Here is an 18,025-nt window from a genome sequence, read left to right on the forward strand (position 1 = left end):
GGCGCGACGGCACATATAAGCTCCCTGAATAGTGCTCCAGTTAGTAACCTGGCTGCGGAACGTTGGACTAGTTCCAGCTTCTGAACAGTCTTTGAAAGCAACCCCACTTAGAGTGCATTGCAATAGTCCAAACGAGATGTAACCAGAGCGTGGACCACCGTAGCCATGTCAGGCTTCCCAAGGTACGGGTGCAGTTGGCGCACATGTTTGAGTTGTGCGAAGGCCCCCCTGGCCACTGCTGAAACCCCACTGCTGGGGTTCCAGGCTCAGCGATGAGTCCAGGAGGACACCCAAACTGCGAACCTGCGCCTTCAGGGGGAGTGCGACCCCATCCAGCACAGGCTGTAACCCTATACCCTGTTCGGGCTTACAACTTACCAGGAGGACCTTGTCTGGATTCAACTTCAATTTGTTCACCCTCATCCAGTCCAACACAGCAGCCAGGCACCGGTTCAGGATCTGGATGGCCTCCTTGGAAGCTGGAGAAAAGGAGTGATAGAGTTGGACATCATCTGCGTACAGATGACACCAAACTCCAAAACTCCGGATGATCTCACCCAGCGGCTTCATGTAGATGTTAAACAACAAAGGGGACAGTACTGAACCCTGTGGGACTCCACAAGAAAATGCTTGTGGGGTCGAACAGCTGTCCCCTATCAACACCTGGGTACGGTCTTCAAGGACTGGAGCCACTGCAATGCAGTACCCCCAAGGCCCATTCCCACGAGGCGAACCAGAAGGATACCGTGGTCTACAGTATCGAAGAATGCTGAGAGATCCAGGAGAACCAGCAGGGACATGCTCCCCTTGTCCAGCTCTCTGCGGAGATCTTCCACCAAGGAGACCAAGGCCGTCTCAGTTCTATGCCCTGGTCTGAAGCCAGACTGTGCTGGATCCAGATAATCAGTTTCTTCCAAGAATCCCTGGAGTTGCGAGGCAACCATGCATTCCACGACCTTGCCCAAAAAGGGAAGATTGGAAACAGGCCGAAAGTTATTCCAATTAGTGGGGTCAAGTGATGGCTTCTTCAACAGTGGTTTTATTACGGCTTGTTTGAGGCCGGCTGGAAGTCTGCCTTCCCGGAGGGAGGCGTTCACCACCACTCTTACCCACTCAACCAAACCTCCTCTGGCTTCTTTAACCAGCCAGGATGGGCAGGGGTCTAGGATGCATGTGGTCGCTCTCGCTTCTCCAAGGACCTTGTCCACATCCTTGGGATACACAGATTAAAATGAATCCATCAAAATAGGACAAGCAGGTGCTCTCGCTACATCTTCGGAGATTGCATCAACCGCGGCATCAAGCTTGGAAAGAATCAAAGCGATTTTCTTTGAAAAGAACTGGGAAAAAGCTTCACATTTCTCTGCCGAGTCGTCTGTGGGCGCATTTTGAGGGGTGTTGTTAAGCAGCCCTCTGACAGTTCTAAAAAGCTCGGCAGGACGATTTTTGGCTGCCTCAATTCTAGAACTATAATAGGTTTTTTTTTTTTACAGCAGCCATTGCTTTGCAATATGTTTTCCTTTGGGCTTTAACCCGTTCTAAATTAGATTCGCTCTGTTGCTTTCGCCACACGCGCTCTAGGCGCCTCGTCTCGTGCTTCATCGCTGCCAGCTCCCTGGAGAACCAGGGCGCTAGTTTAGCTCTGTGCATTGAGAGGGGCCGCTCTGGAGCGATCGTGTCTATTGCCCTGGCCATCTCCCCATTGTAGAGAGTGACCAGAGCATCAACAGAATCACCTACCGAGGAGGAGGGAACATCCCCAAGAGCCATCAGGAATCCATTTGGATCCATAAGCCTCCTGGGGCAGACCATCTTAATTGAGCGGTGGCAAATTAAAGTGCTATCAAACTGCATTAGTTCTACAGTCTAGGATATACCCCGAATCTAGGTGGTGTAATCTTGCATAACAGGAATAGATCTCTAGTTCGCTCGCTGGATTCAGCCCACTGGGCCATTCTCACTACACATTTGTAGCACTATGATTTCACTTCAACTGCCATGCCAACATCCTATAAATGCTAGGATGTGTAGTTTGGAAAGGAGTAGAGTATGATCAGTGATCACAATATGTGCGAGGGATATATTACCAGATTTTGCATGGATAGATGAAACGTTGTATACAGGTTGAGCCTTCCTTATCCAAAACGCTTGGGACAAGAAGTGTTCTATATTTCAGATTTGGAATCCTTGCATGTACATAAAGATGTCTTGGAGCTGTTTAAACACAAAATTTATTTAAATTTCATATGCTCCTTACACATATTTTGTGTAAGGGGACATATTTTGTCAAAAGTGGATAAATGAAACTGTAGAAATGGGTCCTGTGGATATCAAGATTGTACTGCAGGTGGAATTCATAACCAGAGAGATGTAGTGCCTCACTAAATTTCAAATATTTGTTAGGATGGAGCCATGGCAGTTAAAGTGCTATGACTACGTAATGGGAAAGAGCCTTGGGTGGCCCGATCTTTCCATAAAAGGTGTTTGCCCTCAGAGAAGGAAAACAGGCGGAAGAGCAGCTGCCAACTGAACTTCAACAAAATGTGTCTGAAGGAGTGTTCTGCCTATTTTGTCCCTTGCCATTCTAAACTGAGAAATAAAGCTGATCTTAAATATGTGCTCGGAAAGCCAGGGCACGGGGGGATTGCGTACTTTCAGTGGTCCAGCCCATTGCTGGCAAGCAGCCCTAACATCCTTGTTCACGTCAGCCATTCCTACTGTACGTCCTTTGGAAGTTTGAGGCCAGATGACTTCAATGCTATGCAGCCCACTAACAGGATTAAACCTTCAGAGCGCTCTTACTTGGAAAAAACATTCCGTGAAACCAGTGGGAGTTAACTCTGAGTCAACATTAGCATCTAGGGATAATTAGCATCTTTTTTGTCCAGCATTAGCATCTCTTTTGTCCAATAGTCTGTGGGTTGGAGGCTCAAAATGTTCAGACAATCTCAATTTGACGTAATTTAAATTATAAGGCCACATGCTAGATTTCTAACAGATTTGACAAATCACACACCTGGAAAAAAGGTGAAAATGTGCTCTAGAAGTATGATGAAAAACCAAAAAAAAAACCCACCAATATACCTGTATTTATTAGGATCATGGAAACTGTTTTCATCTATCTAGCCCAGTATTATCTTTTTGTGATTAGCAGAAGCTCTTTACAACAAAAACATCCCACATTCTCCTTTTAAATGGAGATTGTTGTTATTGTCTGCCTTCAAGTAGTTTCCAATGAACAATGCTCCCAAGATGAACCTATTACAGGGTTTTCTTGGCAAAAATTTGATCACTTAATTGTACAGGTGAGAATTCCCTCCTACCAGGGATCGGATGTAGGCCCTTCCATGTTCAAAGCAGGCATTTCATGAGTAAATTACAGTTCCTTAATAGATTATTTAACAAGACATTTACTAATAAAACAAAATCATGAGCAGGTTCATATTTAGATGATCCACGTAATATATAACATTGCATTTCAAGCCCTCACAAACTTCAATATTATAGTTATAGACCATTGCTATATACAATTTATAGAAGAACAAGAGAGTCTACTGGACTGAACCAAAGAAGTCTATAGCCCAGAATCCTGTTTTGTACAGTGACTAACTAAATGCTCATAGCGTGACTATATAGAAACTACAAGGTATTGGGACTTACTACTGTGAGAGGGAAAATAGCATAGAGAACATGCCATAAATAATTTACCAATTGCCTCTGGGAAGGTACTTTTATAAATTTCACTAACATTTCAATAAACTGAAATTTTGTTGTTCTTTTAAATGTGTGGAGTAGCTTAACTCCTCTTTTTGCTAATTGGTTAATGATGGGAGACACTCCATCAGATGAGACTTCTCCCCACACCCCTTAGAAGTATATTCAATTGACACTGTAAGAAAATAACCCCAGATATTTTCTTAAGTCTGTTTTAAACTATATATGATTTGTCAGAGGATCAATCCGATCCATGTAGATAACACTAGAGTTTGACTAGCCAACAAACCTGGGTAGTTAATTCTGTACAACTGGAATGTAGTAGAGAAAAGATTACCATATATGAACCAGAGATCAGCTGTAGGAACAAATTCTACCTCTCAAGTCTGAAATACAAAATAACAATAATCATAACATGTGTAATATTACAAATTGGCAGGGTTAAATGCTCATAAGCCCAGTTCACAGCAGTAATAATAAAGATGAAAGTCCATCTGGGCATATATAGTCAACACAATAACTTAAGTACTTAAGATAAGTGGCAATATCTTCTAGATCCAATGGTTCAAATCTCTCCAGGAAGGAAGCTCAAATTTATGGCTAAAAGCACTGTCTGGTCATATTAACTTTTGACTTTACTTGATTAAGAAAATTCTCCTATGCATTTGTATATGTAGGATGGAGGATGAAATTTCATTTTGTGATTTCTTGTTGCAGTAGTTCATTTACTAAAATGTAAGTTAGTTACAGAAAGAAAAAAAACAAGAAAGAAGAATTTACATTTGATATAGGCATCATTACAGAACTCAGTTATAACATTAAAATCACTGGCCAAGAAAACATTAGCTGCTTTGAGGTTAGTATTTGATTTGTATTCAAAATCATTCTGGTTTCATCTATTGAAATGCAGTTGCTAAAAGATGACTGAGGTATATATTAATTTTATAATTAAAAACTCAGTGTCTAGATGTAGTATGTCTTTTCAAAATTGGTTAGACATGAACACTTTTAGAATTCCTATATTATTACAGTAAGGAATTTATGCTGGAATTTATGAATGTAGTGGTGAACATACTTTTTAAAGGTATAGATTGCTTCATTTGTTTCCATGCTAAACTTTATAGGAACTAGATCCATCCCAAAGTACACTTCTTTTTCAAGTTTGTGAATACAAGATATTTGTCCATGTTCCTGTGCAATGCATGCAATTATGGAAGTAGAAGCAGAAAGTCCAGTTATGTTGTAACATAGAAATATCTACCAAGAAGGAATGTGCTGAGAGGACGGGAACAAAGATGGCAAAAAAAAAAATGGAAGCAGAGCCCTATGAGGAACTGTTGAACAAGCTGGGTATATTTAGTATGGATAAGAAAAGACCAAGAGGTGATATGATAGCCATCTTTATATATACAAATATATAAAGGAATGTCACATAGCAGCTAGAGCAAGTTTGTCTACTGCTATTCCTGAGTGTAAGACCTGATTCAGTGCATTTCAATTACAGAGAAAAAAACTCTACCTAGACAGGAGGATGTACTTCTTCATTGTAAAAGCTGTGAGGCTGGATTATTTTAGTTTTAAGCAAAGATTGGATGGCTATCTGTTAAAAATGCTTTAGTAGTGAATTTCTTCATCAGGGTCAGGGTGGATTGACTTTTACGTCTTTCCCAGTGCAACAAGGCTAATGCCAGTGACTTGTAAGTCACAGATAAAAGCAGATCACAAATCCTGCCTTAACAATACTTATTAGGAAGTTCCACTAAAATCCATGGGCCTGAATAAGCATGCTTAGGACTGAGCATGCAGAGCACAACAGGGAAACTGTAACTCTATAAATGTCTTGGTTCTAATGTTGTACAACTGCAGTCTCCTGTGGACTTTGTAGTTGAGGTTGCAGAGAGCTGGGCAACCTGATAGAAACACTATCCTTACTTTTGATACACTGTAATTATTCCAAATCACTGAAATAACTGAAAGATAACATGTACATGGTTGGCGCAGTATAAGCGATAACATTTATTGATTTCCAACCACTAAGATAATCCAAGCAAACATCACAAACTGTCCAACATTACATTTTACAGAAATCTCTCAAAAGATTCCACCTACCTAAATCTTGATGACATCTTTTTTTATTTGGACACATGAAAAGCAATCACTTCAAAATCTCAGCTACTCCAACCTTGCCATCAACCTGTGCAATCCATACAACAAATTGACTTTGTTGACATCACTGAACAACTTCACATTGGACTTCTAAGCAATATGCTCTTTCAAAACCATACTGATCACTACACATACTTACATGCCCCAGTTTCTACCAAGAAAACACTACCAATTTTCATAGCCAGACTATCTGATATACTGTAACCACATCTGCTCATACCCAAAAGACAAAAGGTGGATCTATACTGCAGAATTAATGCGGCTTGACACCACTTTAACTTATTACTATGCAATCCTGGGACTTCTAGTCAGGTAAAGCACCAGCACTCTTTAGCATAGAAGGCTAAAGGCTTTGTAAACTACAACTTGTATGATACCATGGCATTGAGGCCTGGCAATTCAAGTAGTGTCAAATGAAGATAATAATAATAATAAACTTTATTTGTACCCAGACACCATCTCCCATAGGAACTCAGGGTGGCTTACAAAATAGCACACGAAGATGCCATACAACACATAAAATGCAACACATCAATATTTAAAATCAATAGATAGATGCGCACAGTGTCTTACAACCCTTGGATTAACAACAGGCATTTTTGTAACTACAATATCCACTTAAGTAGATGATGAAACAAATTAACAAGGCAAATTTAGTTTCCAGAAACAATCTAGGGCCCTTCCAGATAGGCTCTATATCTCAGGATCTGATCCCAGGTTTTCTGATTTAAACTGGATTATATCAGTCTGCACTGCCAGATAATCTGGGATAAACAGTAAACCTGGGATCAGATCCTGGGATATAGGGCCTGTCTTGAAGGGCCCGTACAGAAACAGACCAAGCACGCAAAATGACAGAACAGTTGTGGTCATTGATATCATCAATGAGCTGTAACCTATTTTGAATAATAATTCAGCGCTTTCACAAGCTGTAGAAGGTAGGCCTTTGTTAGTCTATGGACAGCCTCCAAATCCTAAACGATTACCTACAGCAGTAATACAGGAACAAGGCCTCTCAAAAACCCAGATACCACATTTTTCCACATTTCTAGTCTGGCAGAAGTACTACAGGGGCCATGAATATCACCCCTATTCATTTGTTCTTCCTCTAATGTGAAACATGCCATTTTATTCCAGCATTGTACATTAGATGCACAGGGCAGTCTCTTTGCAAGAGGATTTGTGTGTATGTGTGTCAGGAACGACTTGAGAAACTCCAAGTCGCTTCTGGTGTGAGAGAATTGGCTGTCTGCAAGGATGTTGCCCAGGGGACGCCCGGATGAGTTGATGTTTTTACCACCCTTGTGGGAGCAACCCAACCTTCAAGTCATCAGTCCTGCCGGCACAAGGGTCTAACCCACTAAGCTACCGGTGGCTCCCTGCAAGAGGATAAATAGACATAAATTGAACATTAGAAGTGGCAACACCATAAACCAGCTGCAAAATATTTCAGCCTCCCTGGACATACAGACCAGGATTTAAAGGTAATTGAAAAAAGAAAAACTAGAAAAAGAAAGCAGAATCAAATTATATTCACAAATTCCAATCAGATGAATAAACTAGGACCTTGTTTCATGGCATACTACACGTATTAATCCATACTACACATTTAACAAAAGTTCAAAACCCTCTTTCTCAAAGAAAGTTTTGAACCAAAGAAATCTAAATTTTAATAAGTAGATTCATTGCTTTTCCAGATCAATAATAACCATAAAGATCTGAAAGACCTGCATTAACTTATGCAGCACTTTGTAAATTTAGGGTAAGAGACATGAATTGCATCTTTTTGGATCTTATTATGTTTCATCCGCTACAACTATGTAAATATGCTTTATATCCTGAGTTCTGGATATCATTCCATATTGCATCTGAAGAAGTCAGTTTATATTCAGGAAAGCTCATGCCAAAATAAAAACCAGTCAGTCTTAAAGAAAATGCCACATTCATTCCCCCCTCCCTTATCCTTCATCTCTTTTTATATTACCAAGCAAACAAAACATAGACATTATCTGATCTCACCTAGGGCAACTTTCTTTCTTTGATGTTCACGGATCTGACCACTAGCATGGATATCAACCATGTTTCAAGCAATGAGGTAATCTACATAATTATACAGAAGCTTCCAGGTTCAGTCTCAGGTATCAGTTATAAATTTCACTTTGTTTAATAGTCCTTACTCATAAGTGAATACAAGATCACAGCTAAACTCAATACACAATGGGTGTATCACTTCTAGGGAGACCCACAAAATACAGTCCGTGATTTCAATGCAGATTCCACATGTGTATAGAATATGGCATTATGATTCCTGACTTGATGGGATTACAGGATCAGATGTACATTTTCATTTAATTGAATATTGAATGTGCAATCAATTTTAATTTCAATAATAGTTTATGCTTTCATGAAAGATACAAATAATGCACCTTTCCTCTCTCTTGTGTGGATTGATTTGGGGTTTGAATTTCAGTTACTAAAGTTGCAAATATGTTGCCACCTATCTCCACATGTGGATAGATTGCTTTAACGTCAAAGCCTTCCGGTTGGTGGTTATAAATAAAATGTCACTTGTCATTAAACAAACCACCCATTTTTGTCCTGCTTTTCTGATACTTTACCTTTGCACCAGGCCCGTAGCTAGGATTTTGATTTGGGAGGGGCTGGGATTTTTGGTTCAGGGAGGGAGGGCTGAGTCTGGGTGAGGGGGGATCTACCCTAGCAAACCTTTTGTATCGTTATCCCAATACCCCCATGCATATGGGATATATTGAGCATGGTGATCAGATCATGATATGAATAAACTTATCAGTTTAAATAATAAATGTAAGGCTTTTTCGTGGACCACCCTGAGAATTTCGGGGGGTGGGGGCTGAAGCCCCTCAAGCCCCCCCCCCCCCCCTCGGCTACATGCCTGCTTTACACCAAAGAAAACAGCATTTAAAACACAGAAATCTTATTCTGGCTGCCACAAAGGCTGAAATGACTGCCTCTTGGAGGACAGGTGACTTCACTATTGAAAGGTGAAGTCTGGAATACATGGCTGCTTGAAAGGCTCTTGTACAACATTATCTTCTGTTATAGAAGCAAGAACCCAGATTCCCTCAGTGACTATGTTAACTCTGGATCATAGTGACTGCAACCACATGCTGATTTATGGAACAATGTCTTTGATGAACCTGACAATTCTTGGAGAAATATGTACTCTTCTTGTTCAATGATACCCAACAGAAACTTGATAATTATACTAATGGGACATTCTGTTAAGTGTCACCAGTGCCTTTCTACATTCTGATATTTATACATTATTTCTTATTTTTCTTTCTATTATTTGTGTTTGTTCTTGAAATTGAAATGAACAATAATTTTAAAAATAACATTATGGCTGCATCCTATGAAATTCTGTGATTTGTAGTTGATAAGTACAATGATCCCTAAGCCAGCATCATGTTGAGGCTTGAGTATTGAACTCTAATTCTGGACAGCAGGATTCAAATTCTGTTCATTCATGGAAACCCACTGGGTGACCTTGGGCAAGCCTTAGGTCCCTTCTACACTGCCACATAATTCAGATTATCAAAGCAGATAACCCACGTTATCGGCTTTGAATTGAACTATATGAGTCTACACTGCCATATAATCCAGTTCAAAGCAGATAATCTGGATTTTATATGGCAGTGTAGAAGGGGTATTAGAGAAAGGTAAGAGTATACATAATCTGAAGAAATCTTGTTAAGAAATCCCTTTGATGTGGGTCACCTTAGGATCACCATAAATCAGAAATGACTTGAAAGCACACAACAGCAAAAACTACAGTTACAACAACTACAACGATCTCCTTTGGATAAAATTCTAAATGCCCTCCCTAAGCTTCACATTCAAGGATGCCATAAAATGGAGCTATGACAGTTAAGTGATATAAAAACCCAATAATTCTGCAGTGTGAAAGAGACCCAAGTCACTTCAGTACAGAGCTTGGGATTTTACTTCTTTATAACTAGTGTCCCCTCATTCCTGATTATAAGATAATGCTTGAAAAGTAATCAATTGTCAGTACTGGCTATCATGCTTAAAATATTTCAAGTTACAGTAGATACTGCCTTTTGTTACTTTTAAAAATTAGCAACAACAACAAAAACCTCATCAACTCTTAGGAAATGCATGAAACTTGAAAAAAAGGTCAAAATGTCCTTTGTCATAATTTTTAAAGTATTTGTTATATTAATACAACATATTTATTCCATTCATTATGTTATCTTTGAAATGTAATGTTGATATGTCTTAAAGAAAGGAATTTGTCTCGCAGAACCACATTACTTATGATTCATTATTTCTAAGCACTGCCTGGATGACATGCCATTTGAGGTAGAACATATTTAATCAGTGATATGTGCACCACTTTGTGTGTAGTCAATAATGAGTGAAAAAAATGCCAAACATTTTCAGGGCCTCTTTCTATTTTCCATATCTTTCAGTGCTAAGTCCAAAGTTTAAGGTATATCATTACTAGTTCAAAATATACCTCCTTAACATACCCATAAATCTATTTCACAAAGTCTACATTAAGAATTACTATGCTGTAGGTAGCCTGGAGATAAACTTCCAAAAAAGGGCTTAAATCTAATTCAAAGCATGTAAAAGAAACCCACTCCAAAGCGAGTATAAGTCCCCATGCTTTAGACGTGGGCAGAGTTTGAGAAACACTTATTTATACCATGGCTTTCCACTCAAACAATGGTATCCCTGGTTCTACTCAAAGTAAGACTAAAACTGGACCCAGTCCAATAAAATCAAGGATAATTTTAATGCTTTTATTATAAGCTGGCTTGAGTTCTTATATCAAACATAAAAATTAAATTTTAAAAATATAAATGAATGATTAGACATTCAGATCAAGGGCTGTTGCTCTTTGGAGCAAGAAGAAAAATGTGTTGTTTCTATACAATTTCACACCTAGGATCTGGTGTGCTATAATATGAATATAGATATTCTGGCTGTTTCACAGGACAAGCTATGATGGTTCCAAGCGTCTTTGTAGTACAGGTGGAAAAACAACCATTGCTCATTTCCCTTCCACATGATGAGGAAACAGCTACCACCACATATGCCAGGGAGGGGAATTATGTGGTCCTCCAGATAGTATTGGACTACAACTCCCTTCAGCCCTAGCCAGCACAGCCAAGGATGTGGAATACTGGGGTCTGCAGTCCAAAAACAACTGGTGGGCCATATGATTCCCAATCCTGGGTTAGACTGATATTAACAAACCTCGTAAACCAGGGGTCCTCAAACTTTTAAAGCAGAGGGCCGGTCCACAATCCTTCAGACTGTTAAGGGGCCGAATTATCACTTGAAAAAAAAAAACCTGAACAAATTCCTATGTACACTGCACATATCTTATTTGTAGTGCAAAACAACAACAATAACAATGAAAGACCAATACAATTTTAAAAATGAAAATAATTTTAACCAACATAAACCTATCAGGATTTCAATAGGAAGTGTGGGCTTGCTTCTGGCCAATGAGATTGTCAGGTTAATTAGGATTGTTGTTGTTGTGTGTCTTCAAGTCATTTCAGACTTTGGGCGAGCCTAAGTCCAAAATTATTTATTTATTCATTTACTACATTTATATCCCACCCTTCTCACCCCGAAGGGAACTCAGAGCAGCTGTATGTACATACAATATATTATATTATTAGCATAGCAGAATATTAGCATTATATATTACTATATTGAACTATACCACTATACTGTAACATTATATGTAATATATAACATATAATTAATATTATTATATGGTATTATTATTAGTATTATATTGTATAAAATGATAATATTATTATCAATATCATATGTATATACAATATATTATATTATTAAAACTGATATAAAAATATTATATTATAAATGAGGGCGGCGGCCAGGTAAATGACCTTGGAGGGCCGCATCCGGCCCCCAGGCCTTAGTTTGGGGACCCCTGTCATAAACAGTCGATCCTGGGTAAAGAGTAGGTCATTTGCCTGTGGTCAAAAGCACTACATGGAAACAAGGCATTAATTGCCTCCTGTGACCTTGGTATCTATAATAGCAGCAGAGGTGGTTGGTGTATCATCAGATCTCACTGAAAAAAGGATGCTATCTCTGCTTGCCACACCCATTAGTGATACACAATCTCTTTCTGTTTTCTGCTGGAAAGAACAACAGAACTTTTATCTCTGGCTGATGTCTTTGTTTTTTCTAGCCAAGCGCTGCCAGGCACTTTCCTGCCATGAGGAGGAGTGAATGGCAGCTCTCTTCTCGCCCAAATGCAGGGCAAGAAAATGATGGGAGTGGGTGGTGGGTATTTGCAGCTGAGAGTTGCTGCTCTGAGAATGGGGACTATTAAGACTATTGGTGGCTTCTTTTGATAGGAAGTCAATTAAGAGAGGTATTCAGATGTACATTTACACCATGTCTGTGACATTATCTAAGTTGGAACGCTACCATCACATAGCATATGTGGTAACAATGGGAATTGTGTAGCTGGACTGTTGTACTGCAGATCCAATAACATATGGAGGGTTGCATTATTCTTACTTTTGATTTATGATATAATGATTAATCTATACTCAATGAAGTAGCTGGATCTTATTTTTTCCTATGTTGTACACTTTAGAGGAGAGAGCTGGGAACAGCATAGCAATCAAAGAACTCTGTTTAGACGTCTCTTTTGCCAGAGTGTGAAATTATTGCATAAAATGCAGCATGTTGAGGATCACAGCTATTGCTTCTTACACAATCATTTCTAAATGCATGAAATCAATGGGAGTTATATCTGAATAAAAACAGCATGACTTGGCACAGGAACTGTTCCAAACTATTCATTATTTGTTCTTGCTGTGGGATTTCATTTTATACAAAGAGAGCAAAAATATTGATAGGGGTTTATTTTTCTTTTCGCCATTTCAGAATAAAACAAAAAACAACTGTGCAGCTTTTATTTTCTACAAAGCAAGTGTGCTTCATTTTCTAGGATTATAACTTTGCCAATTGCTGTTATATAAAAAAGAAACTTTTAAAGAGAGCGCAATTTATATACAATTTATATATGTACTCCATATATGGCATGCCGTAAAGATGAAGATTATTCTTAAACCTTGGCAAAGCTTTACTGTAGACAAGATATAAAGTGTGAATAAATTACATATTTATTCAAAAAGATAAAAGTTTTTATGTGCTGCTCATTGTTTGGTTCACTTGTCTTTGATGAACTACAGACTCTTTTTCTTTGAGCCGGCTAAATACTTCTTTCATATAGAATTTTGCTTTGTTTTATGTTGTCTTGTACCGTATTTGATTTGATGAATGTGTAACAGAGGTAGGAATCATGCAGCCCTAGAGGTTGTTGGACTACAAATCCGTAAATGTCTTATTGGCTATGCCAGCCAGGGTTTCTGGACGTGCAATTCAACAAGATGTAGAGAGCCACAAATGATAACTTTTCTTTTATAGCCACTCTTACTACTGCTACTTTGAATTGTACGTTGGTTCTCCATGTGGTGAACCCTGTCCCTTAAGAGGTTCTGCTTACAAAAGGACCAGTACAACTATGCAAAAACTCAAACAAGTGCAGTGGTTGCAAGGACCTGAATTATAATTATGGAAATTCTATTGTTTTATTTTGATTACTTTTAAAATCAAAACCAATCTTTTTCTAAATTTCCAATCATCAAAACCAATTTCATCTTGTTGCACTATAAATTGTGCATAAAGTAATCAAATAATGTGAACAAAAGAGTCAGGATTGGTGCAAAAGTAGGTGGCTACATTAGCTCAATTGATGGTAACAATAAGACGGGAAATTCTCAAATAATTACGGTAAGTATGCCTGCAAAGCTGGGTTTGGGAGTCCCAACATTATAGGAAGCTTATGAGATTGGTCTTTGCCATATGATTGTGCCATCCCACAGAAAAGCAGTTATTGCTGCTCATCAATCTAGAAAGCTTTTCAAAAGAATTTCTGAATACTTGGCTACAGCAATGCATTGTCAGGCAGTCTATACATGTAAAAGTTTCAAAATAGGAATTACTCTACTCAGGATAAGCCATCCTACCAGAAAGCTCCTCAGGATAACATCTAATATCTACAGACCATTTTCCCCTTGGTTAATATAAGAGTTCATGACTCCGTTATCATGGAACTCAATAATCAGAAAATGCTTTTCATGGAAGAATAGCCAGAAGGAAATCGCAGCTCTCTAAAAAGAACAGTGTGTCCCATCTGAAGTTTATTAGCAATCACATAGAGGATCTACAAGACTTCTGAAACAATGTTCTCTGGACAGATGATTCAAAGAGAAAAAATCTGGCCTTTAGTGAAAAACAAGCAGTGAGTTCAAACAGAAGAATGTCATCCCAATGTCAAACAAAGTGATACTAATGTTATGGTTTTGGCCTGCTTTGTTGCCTCTGGACCTGGTGTTCTTGCCACCATTGATGCAATCTTGGATTCTGAAATATATGGAGAAGATTCAGCTCACAAGCTGAACTGAAAGAAGGTTATGTAACATGACAGTGATCATAAACATACCAGTAGATGATGAAAAAAAGCTGCAGAAAAAGAAATGCAAAGTTATACAATGACCCAGTAGACATACAGATCTAAATCATATCAATATGATGAAGCAAGACCTCATAAGAAAGCCTCAAATATCATTGAGTCAGTTCTCAAAGTGCACATCTACACTATAGAATGAATGTAGTTTGACAACACTTTAACTGCCAGGAATCAATATGACAGGAACCTGGGAGCTATAGTTTGGCGGGTCACTAGCACTATTTGAAAGAGAAGGCTAAATGCCATGTAAAATTAAAACTCCCATAATTTTATACCATTGAACAAGTAGTGGAATCAATCTCATTAATTCTACAGTGCAGATCAGGCATGGGCAAAATTCAATTCTCCAGTTGTTTTGGATTTCAACTCCAACAATTCCTAACAGCTGGTAAATTGGCTGAAATTTCTGGAAGCTCACATTCAAAACATCTGGAGGGCCGAAGTTTGCCCATGCCTGGTGCAGACCCTAAGAAGGAATTAGAGATCTTTCTCTGAGGCCTTTTATACTCAAAGGACTGCCAACAGGTACTGTTGTGATGGGGTCTTCGAGTAGAGATACATACTACTAGTTGTGTTAGAAGAGGCAGGAAAACTGCAAGACTCTGATGAGGAGCAACAAAAGAAGAGAATCCGCTGATGATGATTCCTTTGAGGGTTTTGAAGGGGATTGTGGGGCTGGGAGTCAGGAGGATGGGATATCGGACTCTGGGAGTGAAGAGATGGATTGGACTAGGGTTCAAGAGATCTGGGATATTTTTGAGGAACTCACAAGCAGTGGTACATTTGAGGGATGGCACAGCGAAGATACAGCTGGATCCTGGGGAGTTATGGGTTTGGATAGAAGGTGGACTGGCTGGAGAGATCGTAGAAGGGCAGCAGCTGGAGGTGGGTTTGGTGGGGCGTTGGGCGACTCCAGATCCGATGAGGATTTGCAGCAACAAGGTTCAGCTGTGGATAGGGCGTTAGCTGGCTCAAGTTCGGAGGAGGACTTGTAAATAAAAGTAAGTTTGTTGCTAATGTAACATTGCAATCGGCAAGGTGTTTGTTGGGCGCTTTCAGGATCTCTGTTTCAGGAGACGTGTTTGGAAGACTGCTTTGGGATGTAAGTGTTAACCCGGGTTTTCAGTGGCAATGGGGGCTGGCATTGTGTGGGTTTGCGCTGGATTGTCCTGTGTTGGTTTTATGCATTAGCTGCCGGCTTGCCTCCGTCGCTTTGGCTGTTTGTGTTGACCTTGGACTGGGATTCGGAGCTTGTGACTTCTCCCTAACGATGCGGATTGGAACTCGATGCCTTTGACTTCTCCCTAGCAACGTGGACTGGAACTCGGTTATTGTGACTACTCTCTAATGACGCGGATTGGAACTCGATGCCTGTGACTTCTCCCTAATGATGCGGACAGGATGTGGCAGCTGTGACTTCTCCTTTACTACGCAGTTTAGCTTCACAATGAAGTTTTGAGGACCAGTGTGGCCTCTGGTCACTGTGGGTTATTGCTGGTTGCTTTCCTGTGTTTGCTAAGCTCCATCAAGTAGGTGGAGTGAGTTTCCAGCCATTTCGGCATAGTTTGTTTTAATCCGGATTATTTCCCAGGATAATCCAGATTATATCCTGAGTTTGGGTTTTTTGAGTTCTTTTTGGACATTGTTACTTCACACTGAAGAGAAAGTGTTTTGAGCCCTTTTTTGGTTGTTTTCTAGTCTCTTTTGTGTTGTTTTGCAATAAACAGTTATTTATATTGGCTGGTGTCTGACTCGTAACAGGTACTGAATATAAAAATTCACAAACTTGTTCATACATGGATATTCACATCAGTTGTAGATAAATAAATGTTGAAAATGCATATTCTGTATAATTTGTTTCACCAGATGATCTATTGTTCTTTATTTAGAATGTTTATGTTAGATTAAGACCTAATCATATTTGAGAATGGAAATTTGTGGCAAACCTGTGGGCTACATAAACTTATAAAATATTCAAAATTATTCACTTCTTGAAATCTAGTATATTTTGAATTTTTAAGACAATGTTCCACATGCTGATAGATGGTCAATTGCTTTGTTTTTAAAAGCCACTCTATGCTATCTATTAAATGTTGACAGGTGCTTAGCACACTTTGCTTTGGCCTCTTTTACAATATGTTCCTGTATTAAATTCACATAACTGCCAGGCAGTAGATACTTGAATAAATAATACAGTACATTGTTCATTGTGAGTTAATGAAATGTCTTTGTATAGAAAAAACAGCCATTCAGAAATAAAAATGGAAAAGCTTTTCTAAGTATGCATATCTGCTTATTCCTCTCCAAACAATTTTCCAAATTTGGCCTGTGTTGCAGTGACATCTGCTGAATGAAAATAGAAGATGCATTTTACACTGATGGAACGAAAATGAGGCTTAATAATAATAAGATAGAAAAAGATGGCCCAGATACCCTGAGGGCGCCAGAACCTACCTGATCTTGAAAGTTACAAAGGTCAGCTACTATTAATAGCTGTGCTTAGTATTTGGATGGGAGACACCAAGAAATACCAGATTCTATAGGCTGTATTTCAGAGGGAGCGGCTGGTCAAACCACCTCTGAGGATTCTTTGCCTAAGAAAACCCTATGAAATTTATAGGGTTGTGATAAGCCAAGAGATAGCTTGAAGGCACATACACACAGGCTAATAAAATAACAAAAAGAACATGGGTTGGGGTAGGTTTTTTGCATTTTGTAATATCTGTGGAGAATTTTTAAAATATATCTTTAATCAATTTACTTATCCGAACGTATCTCCTCATATGAGCCAGCTAGATCCCTAAAATCATCTGGAGAGGCCCTGCTCTCGGTCCCACCTGCCTCGCAGGTGCGGCTGGTGGGAACGAGGGACAGGGCCTTCTCGGTGGTGGCTCCCTGGCTGTGGAACACCCTCCCCACAAATATCCGACAAGCCCCAACTCTTCTGGGTTTCAGAAAGGCTGTGAAAACATGGCTGTGTGCACAAGCTTTTAACGAGTAATATGATAACGTCAACATGGTCCGATTGAAGGCTGAAGCATGAGGTTTTTAGACAAATGGAGCTAATTTACATATGTTTTAATTTTTATAATGTATTTTAATGATGTATTTTTATAGTTTTAATTGATTGTGTGTACTGTTTTTGTTTTATTGTTGTGTTCTTGGCATTGAATGTTGCCAACTGTGTAAGCCGCCCTGAGTCCCCCCGGGTGAGAAGGGCGGGGTATAAATTCTGGAAATAAATAAATAAATAAATAATCAGAGAAGCTGGATTTTGTTTACTAAGAAAACCATTCATGTGGGATGCAAACAGAAGATGTTCTAATTTAAAAAGTCAGAAATTATTTTTATGGGAGAGAAACAATAAAGTGGCAAACATGGCAATATTGTAGATGGTATCACATTGTTCAGAGTAAAGCAAGCCAATACAGATTGAGAAGTATTCTGTAGACTTGGAGAATAGGCAACAAAATGGCAAAGCTGATTCAGCATGAGAAAGTACAAAGTAGCACACACTGGAAGAAAACTTAGAAGCTTTGGATACATTGC

At 39.1% G+C, this 18,025-nt stretch overlaps 1 long non-coding RNA gene across 1 annotated transcript; it reads right to left on the minus strand.

Moving 5' to 3' along the window:
- Nucleotides 1–14,127: 14,127 nt before the first annotated feature.
- LOC134297506 (uncharacterized) lies at nt 14,128–16,916 on the minus strand. The gene is made up of 2 exons (XR_010004272.1): nt 15,040–16,916; nt 14,128–14,370 (listed from the first exon to the last, which is right to left on the minus strand). It is a non-coding gene; the product is annotated as an uncharacterized LOC134297506 (long non-coding RNA).
- Nucleotides 16,917–18,025: the final 1,109 nt, after the last annotated feature.

The sequence above is a fragment of the Anolis carolinensis genome, chromosome 3 (assembly GCF_035594765.1).
Source record: "Anolis carolinensis isolate JA03-04 chromosome 3, rAnoCar3.1.pri, whole genome shotgun sequence".
NCBI lineage: Eukaryota > Metazoa > Chordata > Lepidosauria > Squamata > Dactyloidae > Anolis > Anolis carolinensis.